Below are 14,472 nucleotides of genomic sequence, written 5' to 3'. Positions count from 1 at the left end.
GCTATGTTTTTAAATTACTGCAAGTAAGGTGCCTTTTTGTCCTAGCAAGGATGAAGCATTAAATGAGATGTTTTGCAAATGTTTAAATATATGCTTTTGTTAATGTGTTATTGGCTAGTTAATATTTTGAATAAAATTAATCATTGTGAAAGCTTTAAAAATTAACTCTGCAACTGATCATTTAATCATAATTAAAGGCAGTGAAGGAAACCTGAAACCTTCGGTAGTTTCGGCAGTAAAACTGAGGAGGGTATCTTCTGAAATTCTCTAATATTTCTGATGCAAGAACAGAGGCAGGGAATTTATTTTAAGGAATTGCTTTTGGAAAAATATCTCTGCTAGTAATTTCTTTTTAATTCATTAAATACTCAAAGGAGGGGGGAACTCCAGGAAGAAGAAAAAAAACGGCATTGCAACTCACTGCTAAAGGCGTTAATACGACGCTAATGAACCATAGTCTTTCCAACGCATAGCTGGCAACTTTACCACCCATCTGTGCTGAGTGGGATGTGCAAGCAGAAGTCGGGGCTGAAAACCCTCCACCTGTTTTCAGAAAGTGAGTGCGCACACACTGAAGTTACTCAGCGTATTCGCTCCGTCTTCGGCAGTCCGGGTGATGTTGTTACTACTACTTTTCTGCTGTCTCATATCTCCCACTGCCATGTGCCAGCTGATAGGGGAGCTGTGACATACCACACCCCCGTGGCCGGGAAGGGGGTCACATGGACTGGTCTCATCCAGAGCACTTTAAAGAAACTGATAGAGCTTATCTCGTTTAACTTGGCCTTTGGAAGATGCTTGTGGAAATTTCTGCAAAGGAGGTGACATCAGTTGTTGTCACAGCTGCTGTGTAAGTCTGCGTCTGTTCAGTATCTGGCCAGGGTGTGTATGTGTGTGCAAGTAGATATCGTTAATAGATTGCATTTAAATCAAAAACAGTTCATATGAAGTTGGCGAGGAGGTTCGATCACTCAGAAGAGGTGCATTATCATCAAGACTTGAGGCAATGATGGAGTACATAAATTTAATAAAGCAGAAGGATGACCAGCTTTGGAGGGCCGATGTTACATTTAAAACAAACCTTCTCCCTGGGGAATTCCAAGTGTTAGCATGTGGGACATACTCCAGCTGCTAGCTGCTCAGACTTAAAATAAACCAGGCAAAATCCTATACGCAGGCTCTACCAAGTGAGGCAAGCTGCTATTGCAAACCTTTCATCTCCCTTTTTCTTCCAGTTGGGTCAGAATGACAGCAAATATTTTTGAAAGAGCATTTAAACCTTGGTATTTCACAAAGCTTTCCTTGTGCTTCTCTGAAGTGATCTCAGCATAGTTATAAATTCAGCAAAGAATCTGGTTTGTACAGGTTGAAACATTGTCCTAGGAAGGCTGGAATTAAAAACGGGTTAGAAGGAATATTTCTACCTTGTGTGACAATGACATTGCGACCAAGACTACTGCTTTCCTAATCTAGGTACTTTTGAAATCGCAGCACGACTACATTAACAGAAGACTATTCTCCTTATTAAGTTGAACCTGGGAGATCCTTTTTCTTAAAGTGAAACACATGCGACTTTAGGGTGGTTTGCATTTTGGTTTTTTTTTCTTAGCATATTGAAGAGGAAATAATTTAATGTGTCTATGGAAGACACCATAGCAGAATTTAATGAAAAAAGGTGTCTGGGACTGCATGGTTGTTTGACAACTAGAATATAAATAACTTTGTGGAAGTCTGAAAATAGACTACAGTACTGTTTGCTTGTCTTGTGGTTTAAGATTGACTTCAGTTTTTTTTTTTTAATTTTAATAACCCTCTGACTATAATTTATTTCTAAGGTACTGAGATGCTTGGGATGGGTGGGAAACAAGCAACTTAATGTAATCTATGCAAATAATGTCTAAATTTTTTTTTAACATTATCCTACATGAAACTTCATTTGTCAAGACTACTCAGTTTTTCTGTGATAAAACCTGTTGAGCAACGTAGTACACAACATTTAGGAATTTAATACTCTTATTACTGTCAAAGCACAGATATCAAGCCATACCAGTCAGCTTGAAAAGTGTACAAGTGACTGACACAACCTACCTTCCTGCTTCTTCTCTTCTTCCTTTAGACACAGTCACGCAAATTCTTGTTCAAACCAACGAGCTTATCCAGAGTATAGTTATAAGGGTGAACTCTGCCAAGCTATGGTTAATCACACAGTGCTAGGGATATCTTCTGAAGGTATCCTGAACACTGTGGCAGAAGTATTTGTCACTCAAACTATTTATAATTCTAGGAGTTTGGAGGCCAGACAGATGTTTATTTTTTTTAATATGAAATGGCAGCTCTTCCTTTATATAAAAGAAATTGGCTATGTCTGTATGGACACGTCAGGCAGATCTGGAGCATGCTGTTTTCAGGAAATGCCATATATGCACCCCGGACACACTGCTGCTCACTCGATTAGCCTTTCTGTCTCACAGATGACTTTGTAGCTCCATGGCAGTCAGCCTGTTGTCTGCTGGACCTATCGTTTCTGTGGATGGTTGGGAGAGGTCAGTGCAGGGTAACTCAAGAAATGTGAAGCTGTTGTCCACGTAGCACCTCCATTAGAAAATTTTTAAGGGCTTCCAAACTGAATAAAGCTGTGAGCTCTAGTGTTAACCACAATTTTATATATATATATTTTTTTTTTTTCTGGATGGTGTGCAAAACTATACTAATGCCAGTAACCCTTTGAGAAATAAGACTGATAAGCATCATGGTTTTTTTTTCTTATTTTCCTAACCACCTCAAGTAATTAGTTTTGAGGAGTTTTTGACAAAGTTTACATGCAGGTCACCCTTCCCTCCTGTTCCTTGTTACATATCTTGAATTATTCTTAACTCTGTGTTTCTGGAAATCATGGGCAATGTATAGACACAACGCCTTCAGCAGGCACGCAAGGAATGTTATGAGGCTTCCCATTTCCCTGGTCACTCAGAAGATTTATGTGCCAGTATAATGAGAATGAATGATGAATTGTTGTTCATTGACAGAGGCCTTATGGGTCTGTCTATGCAGAAGAGGTTTTGGAAGTTGATAACCTTTGTGCTTCAGGTTTTGTTTTGAATAGATAGAAGAGGAGAAAATAGTTATTGGTGGATGTAAAACTGGACAGACAAACTGAAGGGTATTAGCCAAGTTCTGGCAGTGAAGCTGAAAATCTGAGCTATTTATACAGTTGGAAACAGAGCTGGGGTATTTTCATTATTTTGGCACACAGTATCGACTTTTATAGAGTCAGGAGATGCTCCTGCCTAGAATTTCACTCTCTTCTATTTTTTAGGTCTCTCTGAGTCAATGTGACATAATCGCAGCTTTGGTCTGAGCACTGGCCAAGTATAAATGGAGGGGTGGATTTCAAACTCTGAAACTGAGAAGTCTCTAGGTCACTCTAAACTTGCCTAGAGACAAGGCATGTTAAAGTATTTTTTTGCCGTTCAAGAGCAAGATAAAATGTCCATAGACAGAACCACTATTACTACTATATAAGTTATTCACTTCAACACCTTTCTCCTATCATATCAAGTTAATGACCATTTTGTGCATCTGGTATACATCCAGAACCCCTGTTGTAAAGTCAAGGTTGTGTGAGATATCCCAGTTTGCACACCATGTTATTTTGACAAGTATCATAAAGCTACATAAACGGAAACCATACTTTTAAGATTTTTTTTTTCCTAAAGGATACGAAGTAAAGATTAAATACTGAACTTTGATTTTTGGATATATTACACACACAGACATCCCCTGCCCCAACGTCCATATACTAAATAGTAAATTCTTGGGAACATAAGAGCCTGAAAATTTTTGCTTTTCTAAACCTAAAATGTAGCCATCTTTAGCAGAAGCCTAAGTATTATGTCTACTGGAACCACATTAATTCCAGAAGAAACCTCTGTCTTCTCTGGTATTTATCATTTCATAATATCCACTTTCTTAAAAATTTTGGTTGTCTCAAATGTTCCAGCAGCTCCATGTTATAAGCTCTTGAGGCTGATTTAAAGTTTCACCATCCATTTTTGCAGAGTGGTAGAGAACTCAAGCCAGGACTTAAGGGTTTAGGTTCTATTCAGAAGTTACCCATGTGCAAAAATATTTTTCTGAAACGTATGGGAAAGAGCTGGGTTCTCCTACACACATGCCTGGAAGATAATTGGAAATCACTGTGCTCCGTTTTTAAAAAATAAGAACCATGAAACTCCCTCCTGGAACAACACGAAGTACACACATTTTCTCTTTGAAAGGCATTAACTTAGTGTTTTTATGCATACCTATGATATGGTGGTTGGAATGGCATTTGGAAGTGCTCCTTAGCAATAGTCTCATCACCATCCTCATATCTGTGCTGGCTGTAGTGGAGACAGACTGTTATTTACCCCTGTGTCATTGTATAGCAACCCATGGAAGTTAGAGGCATAACTGCGTACGTATGTTGCTTAGCATTGGCAGCCAGGCCAGAGAGCGGCAGTGGTAGGGAGAGTCTGATGTAGGCTGTGCAAAGCTATGGACAAGGATGCTTGGGGAGCCAGGAGTCTGATGGAGGGAGGAGGCAGAAGGACCAGCCAGAACAGCCCCGTTCTCCTGTGTGGTGCAACCAGGGGAGAAGGAAGGGGACAAAATTGCTCTCTTGGGAGCTCCATCTTTCCTAGGTGTGGGCCTGTGCCTAAATGATTTCATTCAGCCTTGAACTTGTAATGGAAAATCTTGCATGATTACAACTTAATATACCATAGTCTGTATTTATGGCTGAGTTGGCTTGAGTTAACAGTACCTTTAGAGATATGCTGCTTGCAAAACGTGCACCACTAGCCAAAGCATGCCTTTTATCAAGATAGGTTAGGAATATCCAGTGCTTCCCTACAGGCATGTTGCTACCTGTAGCTGAATTTAATAATACTAGATTATTGTAGTGTGGTTTATACTGGCTTTTTTCTTCATTCTTTTGAATCTATTTATTTACTTAATTTTCCTACCATCAAGAAAAAACCCAAATCTATGAATACTTGCAAAAGCAGGGTCAGATGGTGAGACTGGATTGAAAGAAGATATTTAGGTTCTTAGGATGACACTCAAAAGAGCCTGTGGGCTCAGCTATGCTACACAGCCAAGTACACTATAGAGATCCCTGAGCTAATGCCCGTGATCGGAAGCTCTGTTAGTGTTGTTGTGTTCTCCCTGGGCTAATTAACAGGGGTGCCTCTCAGCATACCTAATTAGCTCCATTCCTGCAGCATCCTCAGGGCCTGGGCTAATTAGCGTGGGTGCTTTGCTATACAGACACAGCTATATTGCCTCTGGGATCTAAGCTAGTATCCGTGCATGGCATTGCATTGTACCATGTAGATAAGCCAGTTCCCTCAAAGCTACCTCAGGATCTCTAACAGCCTTTTGCTGTGTAAACTTGCCCGGTGCATTAATGAGACCCCAAAAGCTTATGCAGAAAGAAGGATAGTAACTCAGGATGTGGGCCAGAGGGTAACATTTTGGGAGACAGATGTTTTAGGGCGAGTCCCACGTTCATTTGCATTTGCTTTACCTCTATGTCTGCTTGTTGCCTTTGGATTAAAGACAGTATTAAAAGTAAGCACCAGCTATGGTGAGGCAAAAAAATAGGCCTACATTGAGGTGTACGAAGTCTGAACCTGCTACCTTGCAGCTTGCTGGTTTTTGCTTTTAGGTTCTCAGCTAAACTTATAGCTACTAAAAGATAGTTATGAACTAATGAACTGAAGCATTTTTTAAAGCATATTTCCCCATTGCTGTGGTCAAATAATAATGGTAACGAAGTATCCTTTATGGTTTTACAGACCCTGCTTTCTCTGATCTTGAAGTGCTTTGCAAGCATGAGTAAGCACAGCTTCACATGAGCCCTGTAATGAGGCAATACAATGATTCCCATAGTAGGAGTAGTAAATCTGACGTGCAAAGACCAGCCAAAAGTAACTTGCATTTAGTAGAAAGAACACGTCCTCTCTGATTTAACTTATTCTTGCACTGTGCTCCTCGGAATTTTCTCGTACAGACATTTTTCTTATCAGCACTATTTTAACTCACTGATACCAGGTGATTGCAGGTTCAGTTTAGCTGAGCTGACCTAAAAATGTTGCATTGCACTAGACAAGAGCTGCAGAAAGGTGGCTTATTATTGACAAAGGGGCTGTACACTGCAGAGGGGTGATAAACAAAAGATCCACTGTCTCTGTCTTCTGCTTGTAGTATCAGTAGCAACTGGCTGCACTGATACCTTCCTGATAGCTCAGCCTTGCACGGAAAAACAGTGTCATTTGTGGCTGCAAATTCTAGCCTCTGCAAGGAGTCCTCAGGGGCTCAGCACCTTCCAGGAGCTCAGTGGGAAACTCTTCCTGACAAGTGGAAAAGATCTGTCAGAGACAGCCTAATATGCCTCTTAATCTTGCTTCACTTTATTCTCATCATTCTAAGAACCCCAAAGATACATAACAAACAGCTATCCAACTTTCTCTCCTTCCCACAAGCAAAGCCTGTGGCTACACCTGCATCATATCTGAACTGATCTTGGGAGTGGTCTGAAGCCTGCAGTGCTCATTGTGTCTTTGCTGCGCAGAGTTCAGGTTGCGTATGAGTTCTACCTCCTCTGGCAAATGATGGTGATGCCCATTTGTGAAAGACCCTTTCTTTACTGGGAGGACAGACTGGATACATGGAAGTGACCTCGTCAGGCAAGGGGAGGTGGCTGCTGGAGTGCCTCTGCAGCCATGTATGCCCTTCAGTGCCTTGACGTGCACGGATCAGCCCAGAATGCATATCAGCAGGTAAAAAAAAAATCTTAGACAATCCCTAACTCTTTCCTTAAGTTCAGCCTCAAGGATGAACACTGCCTGAAGAGAGAGCAGTGGTAGCCTCTGCTTCTTTCACTTCCAACAGGGAGAAGTACTGTGAGCGATGCTGAGCCTCTGCAGCATTTCTCTAGTGATGCAGGGAGGAGAGGCGTCTCTTGCAGCTAAGTCACCCTGTGGCTGGTTCCACATTCACCTGCCAAAAGCAGCAACCTGCCTAAACCTGCTGTGGTGCAAAAGGGGTCCATCTTCACAACCTTACTGCTTTCGTCTGCTGTAGTCAGGCACAGCGGGTGAGCTTTCAAACAGAAAGTGAGCAACGCCTTCTAGTTTGAGCTCTTTATGGTATCCTCTTCGTAGGAAAGACTTCTGGTTTTAACATGATCATGTGCAGTCAGAAAACAGCATTGTTTACATGTATGGATCCTCCTTCATTGAAATCCCAGAAACATTGCTGCTTGAGCTATGTGCAGAAGAAATCTGGGATTGAAAAAAGGCCTCATGAGCAAAGAGGAACAAGAGACAATGAGATGTGTGTCTCAGCAAGACTTCCACAGCGAAGCCTCAACATGTGTGCAAGGTGAAAAAGAATAACAGAATGACTTCAGCGTTGGCTTGTGATGGGCAAGGGAGGGCCCTTTTCATCACAGTCTGGCAGAGAAATGTATAGCTTCAGAAGAGGGAGGAAGTACAGATCCTTACTTCAGAAATATAAATCCCTTTTTAATAAGTGACTGAAACTGTAGGAGTTCCTAAGGAAAGTCAGCTTTCCTGATCCTCATAGCTTTAACTCTTTCCCTGCCTGATGGAATGCTGCTGTTGCCTTCACTTTCCTGCTTTACTCCGTCTCCTGTATGTTTTGGGGGGATTGAGCAAGCTGTGTTACCTTATAGAAAGAGGTCTCCAAAAGGTCAAAAATCAACACCAAGATCTGCACCAGAAATAACTGGAAGCCAGGGAAGTTGCTGAGTTCCCAGTGGCTGCATGATCCCGCGGGGATCCACAGCGTAGGTCTACTGCTTTTAAAGGAAAAGGCACCCACATTCTTACTGAATGTGATTTTTTTTTTTTTTTCCCCTGAGGCTTAAGTTCCAGTAACAGATTCATCTTGCCTATCTTGAGCAATGCATCTAGTCGCCTAAGCCCTGTTTATAGTCAATGAGGCTAAATAAGCATGTCCAGAGGACAGTTCATGCCATGCATGTTAATTTGGGGAGGTGGGGGTGGTGATGGTGGAAATAAGTGCCCCTGGGAAGGGCCTGCCTACTCCAGCTGACCACACAGGGAGGCCAGGCAACTTTCTGGGGCTGTTTTTTGTCCATGGCAGAAGTTTGAGTAATGCAGTGCTGCCTATGTTTTTGATTTGGCTGAAGCAAGGAAGTACTGGAAAACACATGAAAGAAGTTGTTACCTTGCTGTTCTCAGGCTGAAGCCCTGAACATTAATCATGCATCACAAAAGTGTTAAGTAAGGGTTCCACACCTCTGAATAAAGGATGCAGATAAGAAAAACGTTTGTAATTTAAATATGCTTGTACTTGAACAATTGCTAGCAGGATCTGAACACAAGACATGAAGTCAGTATTTGCATGCTGGTTTTGGTCCATTTCTGTTGAAGTTGTGATCAGGTTTAGAAGCTATCATAATTTTCCTCTCCCCTCCTTATGTTCTATTCTGATATCTGCAATCCACCAGTTTAAACAAAACAAATGGGGTTTGATTTACTTCGTGCAACAAAAGTCAAATCTAATTTTCGTAGAAATATTTAATTTTAGTATTGAGATAAGAGTGACCAACCCAGGTTCTGACAGACAATTTTATCGGTCTAACGTATAACTCTTGTTATATGCCCTGAATAAAAAGCAGGTATGTTAGCAGAGACGAGAGATTTCCCAGCCTAATGCATCCCAGTTGACTCCAGTCTGGGCATATTGCATATCTGTGCAATCTGAGTGAGGCTGGCAACTGCATCTTGCTCTCTGTTGCTGGGTCTCTGCTGCTTTTGTGGGAGCCAGTGGCCAGAAAAGGTGCTCAGCACCCAGCAAGGCTGAGTCCACTGGGCTCCTGGATGATGCAGAATTCTGCTGAGAAGAAAAAGGCTCACGAGAACAACTAGATTTTGAACTTTTCCATCAGTGGATTGCTCTGCTGATTTTAGCAAAACTTGTCTTTAGCACGTGTGTGTGAGAGGGCAGACAGTTCCTCTTTAAATGACCTTTGTGTAAAGCCAAATCCAAAGCAGTGATTTCCCTCTCCTTTCCCTCTTTTCAAATTTCTGGAGCCTCACCGAGGAAAAAATAAATACTTAAAGAAATCTGGGGTTTATGTGAAGGAGCAAATTTAAATAGGAAGCAAGTTAGCAGAAAGTTTCTTGCTGAAACTTGAAACTATACTGAAACATTAGGTCTAATGTCCCAGAGCTGTTTTCCTGCTGTTCTCTTCATGACCTGATTTATGAATTTACATGTGCCTAATAGGTATAACTCTGGTTTGGGACATATATTTTGGTTCAGGCTGCAAATCCTTCCTGTGCCCTTTCCCTGCTTCTCCCGTTCCACATGGCAGCAGAAAAATTAGGATGTGTTTGTAAAGGTGCTGTTTGCTTCCTTGGCCCATTGTGCTGGCTGAATGACTCATAAACCAAACATTGATAATATCAGCTGGCAGTTATTTAAACCTGAGGTTTCAGGTTAAGACGTAACAATGAATGCAAATCTAGCTGGTGAGACTGTTTGTAATGCATGCGCATGTGTTAGATCTTGAAAATTTTTAAGGATTGTTACCACAAAGCCCTATAACACAAAATTATAAGATGCTATACAGGGAGTCCATTCTAGGATGTCTGTTTTGATGATGTGGAGGTCTCTCAGGTACCCTCCAAAAAACAGCAACCTGTCCCTGGGCTTATTGTTTTCCTTGCAAACACCACTTGTTAGTAACAGAGGATTGCTCGTCACTGGTGACTGCCTTGTGAAAGCCGAAGGTGTTGTATGGTAGTTTAAAGAGACATTAGTGTTGTGTAAGTACCAGTAATTAGTTAAGCTGTGACTGGGAACGTTCCCATGAAGGACATGCTCATCTCTGCCTGTGACCCATTAGAGCATTCCCTGGAGACAGGGCATCTCAGAGACCACCCCAACAGGCAGGCTGCACACAGCCACCCACTTCCACAGGCTGAGAGAGGTTGCTAATGTAGGCATGGGCCATTTGCAGGACAGTTCTCAGAAATGGCCACGGGTGGGTTTCATGGTCTCATTCTTTCAACGCAGCAATATCAACTATGGTGCTGTCAGAAATGTTTCGATTTAGAAAATGTCCTGCTTATTCTGTTAGGGGAAAAAAATGCCCACTTGCCCCTCACACAGATTTTCTTGCTGCGGATGGGCAGGTGGCTTGAGATTTTTTGGCACCTCATTCTGTGCCACAGCTTCTCTCCTGTACTGCTGAAAAAGCTGCCTTGCTGCTGCTGATTTACCCCTTTGTGGTCTTACTGCTAATAACTGATACAGATGCCTGGGTGAGAAAGCTCTCGCTGAGCCCTAAACTGAAGCAGTGAAACACCAGTGAATACATGAAGTAAGCCAGCAGCGGACAGGAACCATCTCAATTCTTGTCCTTTCCGATAGTGGCGACAGGAAATAGAAGAACCTCTGGGATACATTCTCACTCTTCCTCTTCTTACCTTTAGGTCAAAGTCTGTGTTTCTGTTTCCAACAGTTGTCCACCCCCCACCCCTTCCTTGCCCCCAGGAGTTTAAATATGCATATTTTTCCTAGGGAAACCTGAGAGATTATAGCTTAGATTTTATTAATATAGGTAGCAAGACTGCTTAGTTTAAATTTTGAAATACTTTTCTTTGACATTTACTTTCTGGTGTGTGGTTTTTTCCCCTCTAGAAAAATCAATCCATGAAACTTATGTTAATAATGCTACTCTGGACAAGAAAAAAGGAGAGACTGCATATGAAGTGAGATTCTGATTAGGCAGTCTGGTAGGTGCGTTAATGCTGAATGGATGACTGCATTCATGTCATCCTCTTATAATGATTTTTGACTAACTTTTGTTTTGTTTTGGGCAAAAGGAGGATTGGGGATTTTTTTTTTAGTTTTGGAAATTCTAGTCAGACGTGTGGGATGACATTGAGATGAACAGCTGGGTCTTCTACCTGTAGGCCTTCTCCTGGGTTTGTGATTTGTTGGCCTATATCACTTGACAGCACTTATTTTGTTGTATTAGTTATATTGCACTGAGTTGTATATTCATTCAGGAAAAGACTTTGATCACATCAACATGTATTACCTTTAGGCTTAGTCTTTACTGGTGATATTAAATTAAACTACTTAAGATCCTGGAAACGTTCATGAACAAGGCATATAAACACATTAAAACATCCTAGAACAATTTACAAATAGTTTAATTAGTGTTTAGAGTAGCTTACCTTTAGCACATTTAATAGCTAATTCAGTGTTTGAAACCAAGCTAATTAAGTGCCAAACCGGACACAGGAATTAATTTCAATCACCTAATCTCCCATTATGTGCTCACAGTTCATCAGAGGACTCATGAAAGATTCATAATTCCCAGGAGTAGGAAATTCTTAGAAAAAGCTGCAGATGAATATTGGAAATTGTAAGACAAAATTTAAAACTTCAGCAGGTCTTCTTTATACAAGCCCAGTTCAGCTGATTCAATTACAAACCATTTGTTCCTGTTGTGTAAGCATGACCCAACTGAGATATGAAAGTGGAGTTATTTTTCTGAAACCCCATCTCACTGTATTTCACAGATGTGTCTTTTTATTTTCCAGTGTGGTTTTGGACAACCATAAATAGAAACCATACAGACCTCCATCTCTGGTGCTAGTTGTAACCTAGGAGAGTCTGTAAAGTGATGCAGAATTCTGTGTGCAGCTGAATCTCCTGAGTTCCTCCACGTTACCTACTTTATATTATGTATTCACAGTATTTTCAGGTGTGTTTCCAGAAACTGATCCTGCTAGTGTTACCTTACAGAAAAAAAAAAGCCACAACACTTGAAAGCAGACAAAGTCTCTCATGAAAGTTCACTGCACCTTCTTTGAAAACGAAATGCTTTGGCTGTTTTTAAAACCTGTGAGGAAAACCCCTTCCCATGGATTTCATAAAATGTTGCAGTCCTCAGTCTACATAATGATAGACAGAAAGGGGAAACACTTTAATGACCCAGAGGTCATCAAAATTACTTATCCAAATAAGGATCAGTTGGCTGAGGTCTGTTATATGGAATCAGTGATAAGAATAAGGTGTTTAACCCAGGAGCTTTGAACAAGTTAAGTTATGCCTTCTTCCCCCTGCAGCATCAAATAGCTATGCTGTAACCATCACTTCCTCTTCCAAAGTGTTTTGTTCTGGTTTTGTGCAGTGTGCAATTCATAGGCCATTCTGTCTCAGTAGTGGGAAGGAATTTTTTGTGTAACCCATTTTTACTTCACAGGAGTTAAGGTTATGTACAGAGTTAGTTTCAGTCTGCTCTGTGAGACAGTGGCAGCAGCATAAAGTGTAAGTAGTGTATTCATACTGGATTTTAGAGATGCTGTGTAAATATGTCCAGATAAGGAAAGGATTTCTCCAAACTGGGAGAAACTTTTTCCCAAGATTTGTAAAAAGATTTGTAAAAACGTAGTAATAGTTTTCTATTCATGTACAGCCTAGCATTCAAATACAGGAAAAGAGAAGGAGGAGTCAAGGTGCAGTGAGAGAGTTTGGTGGTTATGTCTGTCTTGACAAATACTACGTGTTCTTGTAAGCCTAATTTCTAAACCAAAGGAAACTGCAGACATCCGGATAAACAACTGATGATACCTAAAGTTTCATTGATCTTGTTCATTAATCTCTGTTTCTATGCCTCTGTTGCAACTACTTTTGCATGCTTTTCTAAACCATGTCTGTCTCCTTCTCAAGGGCTCATTCTAACAGAAATGCCCTTAAGAAGTGAGTCAGTAAAATATTTACCAAAACACCCCTAAATACCCACCATCTCATGGTGTGTAAATACTGTTGCTCAATGTACATTAAACGTTACTGATGATAACTTGCTTCATTTCATGATTTCAAACCTTTTTCTTGGCTTTTTATCGCAATTCCTTGGGAATCAGATTATAAAATCCTCCTAGCAAGCTCATCATGTGAGTTTCCTGTGCAATTGGTAGTTAATGGTGATGATGTCTGAAGCAAAACTCAGATTTTTTTAGTGTTTTCTAATTATATTCAATACTAAATTTTTCAGTTGGTTTTCCCTGCAAGTAAGACACTGTCATTTCTTGCATTTATTATTACATGTCAGGAGTCACACAGAGCTTGTATCCGTTCACTACCAAATAATATTGCCGCAAGGACTGTTCTTTTTCGTTATTCCAGTTTTTGGATGGGAAGAGTCTTTCTGTGTAGCTTTGAGTCTCTTAAGTCAGTTTTGTTTTCTTCATTGAAGGCCACTCCTGGAAAGCTTTCTGTTTGTTCTCCTGCCCTGGCTAGCAGGGATGCTAAAACAGGGGTGCACCTGTTCATATGTTTAAATGGGCAAAAAAAGTTTCATTTTGAATAAAGCTAAATCCCCTGAAAGATTGCTACTTGTCTGCTGAGCCAATGTGTTATGTGAACAGAAGACTTTCCGCAGAAATGGTTAGGACTTCCAAGTTAATGGTAGGGCTACTGTGGTAGTGTGGGACCAGATTCGTTAGCAGCCCCTGGGCAGGCTCTAACTGTCCCCAGTGGGACCAGCTCCTTTTTCTGCTTGGGGTTGGCTGTGAGAAGGGGAAGGAAAGGACATGGGATCAAGGAGAAAACAGGAGGAGTCGAGCAGCACGTGACAGAACTGAACTTGGCCCAGTAACAGAAATGTGAACCAGAAGACTCTCCTAAACACTCTGCCAATGTTGTTTACACAGGTGGGAGCTCAGGTGCAGGCACAGTTGCAATGTTCATTCTCTACAAGGGGCTAGCATACATTTGCCCATGATAGTTAAAATAGAAAGGGAAGTGTAGCTTGCCCAAATAAGTGCTAAAAGAACTCTGCAAGTGAGGAGTCAGGTGGGCAAGGATGACCTGGATGAAAAATGGGCTGGTTATTGGTTGGGAGATATGTTTTGGGACACCAGGAAAGCAGAATGTTACACAGTGAATGCTACCAAAAACACAGGAAAGAGTACCATTTTAGTAACAATACAACTGCATTATGTTTAGCAGATGTCTGCTAGAGTATTTATCCTACCACCTGCAAGATTTGCCACCAACATAAAATCTGAGAAGAGATGAAAGGATGGTGCCAGTAAGTGCTCTTTTTAGGAAAGTAAGACTAATACTGATTTATTTATCTCTATTTAATGTAGCGTATGAAATGTATTGGGTGTCTTGCAAGAAGACCTGAGACAAAAGAATAAATCCAGCCTTTGAGCTTGAGAGATTAAAATCCTGTTGCTTCTGACCTTTTCTCACTCCTCAGTGTGCATTTTAGACCACTGAACACTAGGTTTTGACCAAATCCTACTCATGTCAGTGGGATGATTTCTGTTGCCTTGAGTAAGGTTTCTGTAGCAATGTACCTTGTCATATTCTTTCATTACATTTATTGTTAGATTTTAAGGTCAGCTT

The 14,472-nt window shown here is 41.0% G+C and overlaps 1 long non-coding RNA gene across 4 annotated transcripts in view; it reads left to right on the top strand.

The window, feature by feature from the left end:
- Positions 1 to 695: 695 nt before the first annotated feature.
- LOC115349933 overlaps positions 696 to 14,472 on the top strand; it is a 47,060-nt gene continuing 33,283 nt past the window's right edge. For all 4 annotated transcript variants that reach the window (XR_003926280.2, XR_005933832.1, XR_005933831.1 and 1 more), the window contains exon 1: positions 696 to 850. This is a non-coding gene — a long non-coding RNA (uncharacterized LOC115349933). The remainder of the gene's footprint in view (positions 851 to 14,472) is intronic.

The sequence above is a fragment of the Aquila chrysaetos genome, chromosome 13, assembly GCF_900496995.4.
Source record: "Aquila chrysaetos chrysaetos chromosome 13, bAquChr1.4, whole genome shotgun sequence".
NCBI classification, from domain to species: domain Eukaryota; kingdom Metazoa; phylum Chordata; class Aves; order Accipitriformes; family Accipitridae; genus Aquila; species Aquila chrysaetos.
The sequence above is the reverse complement of the archived record's forward strand: the minus strand, read 5'-3'. Positions and strand labels throughout refer to the sequence as shown.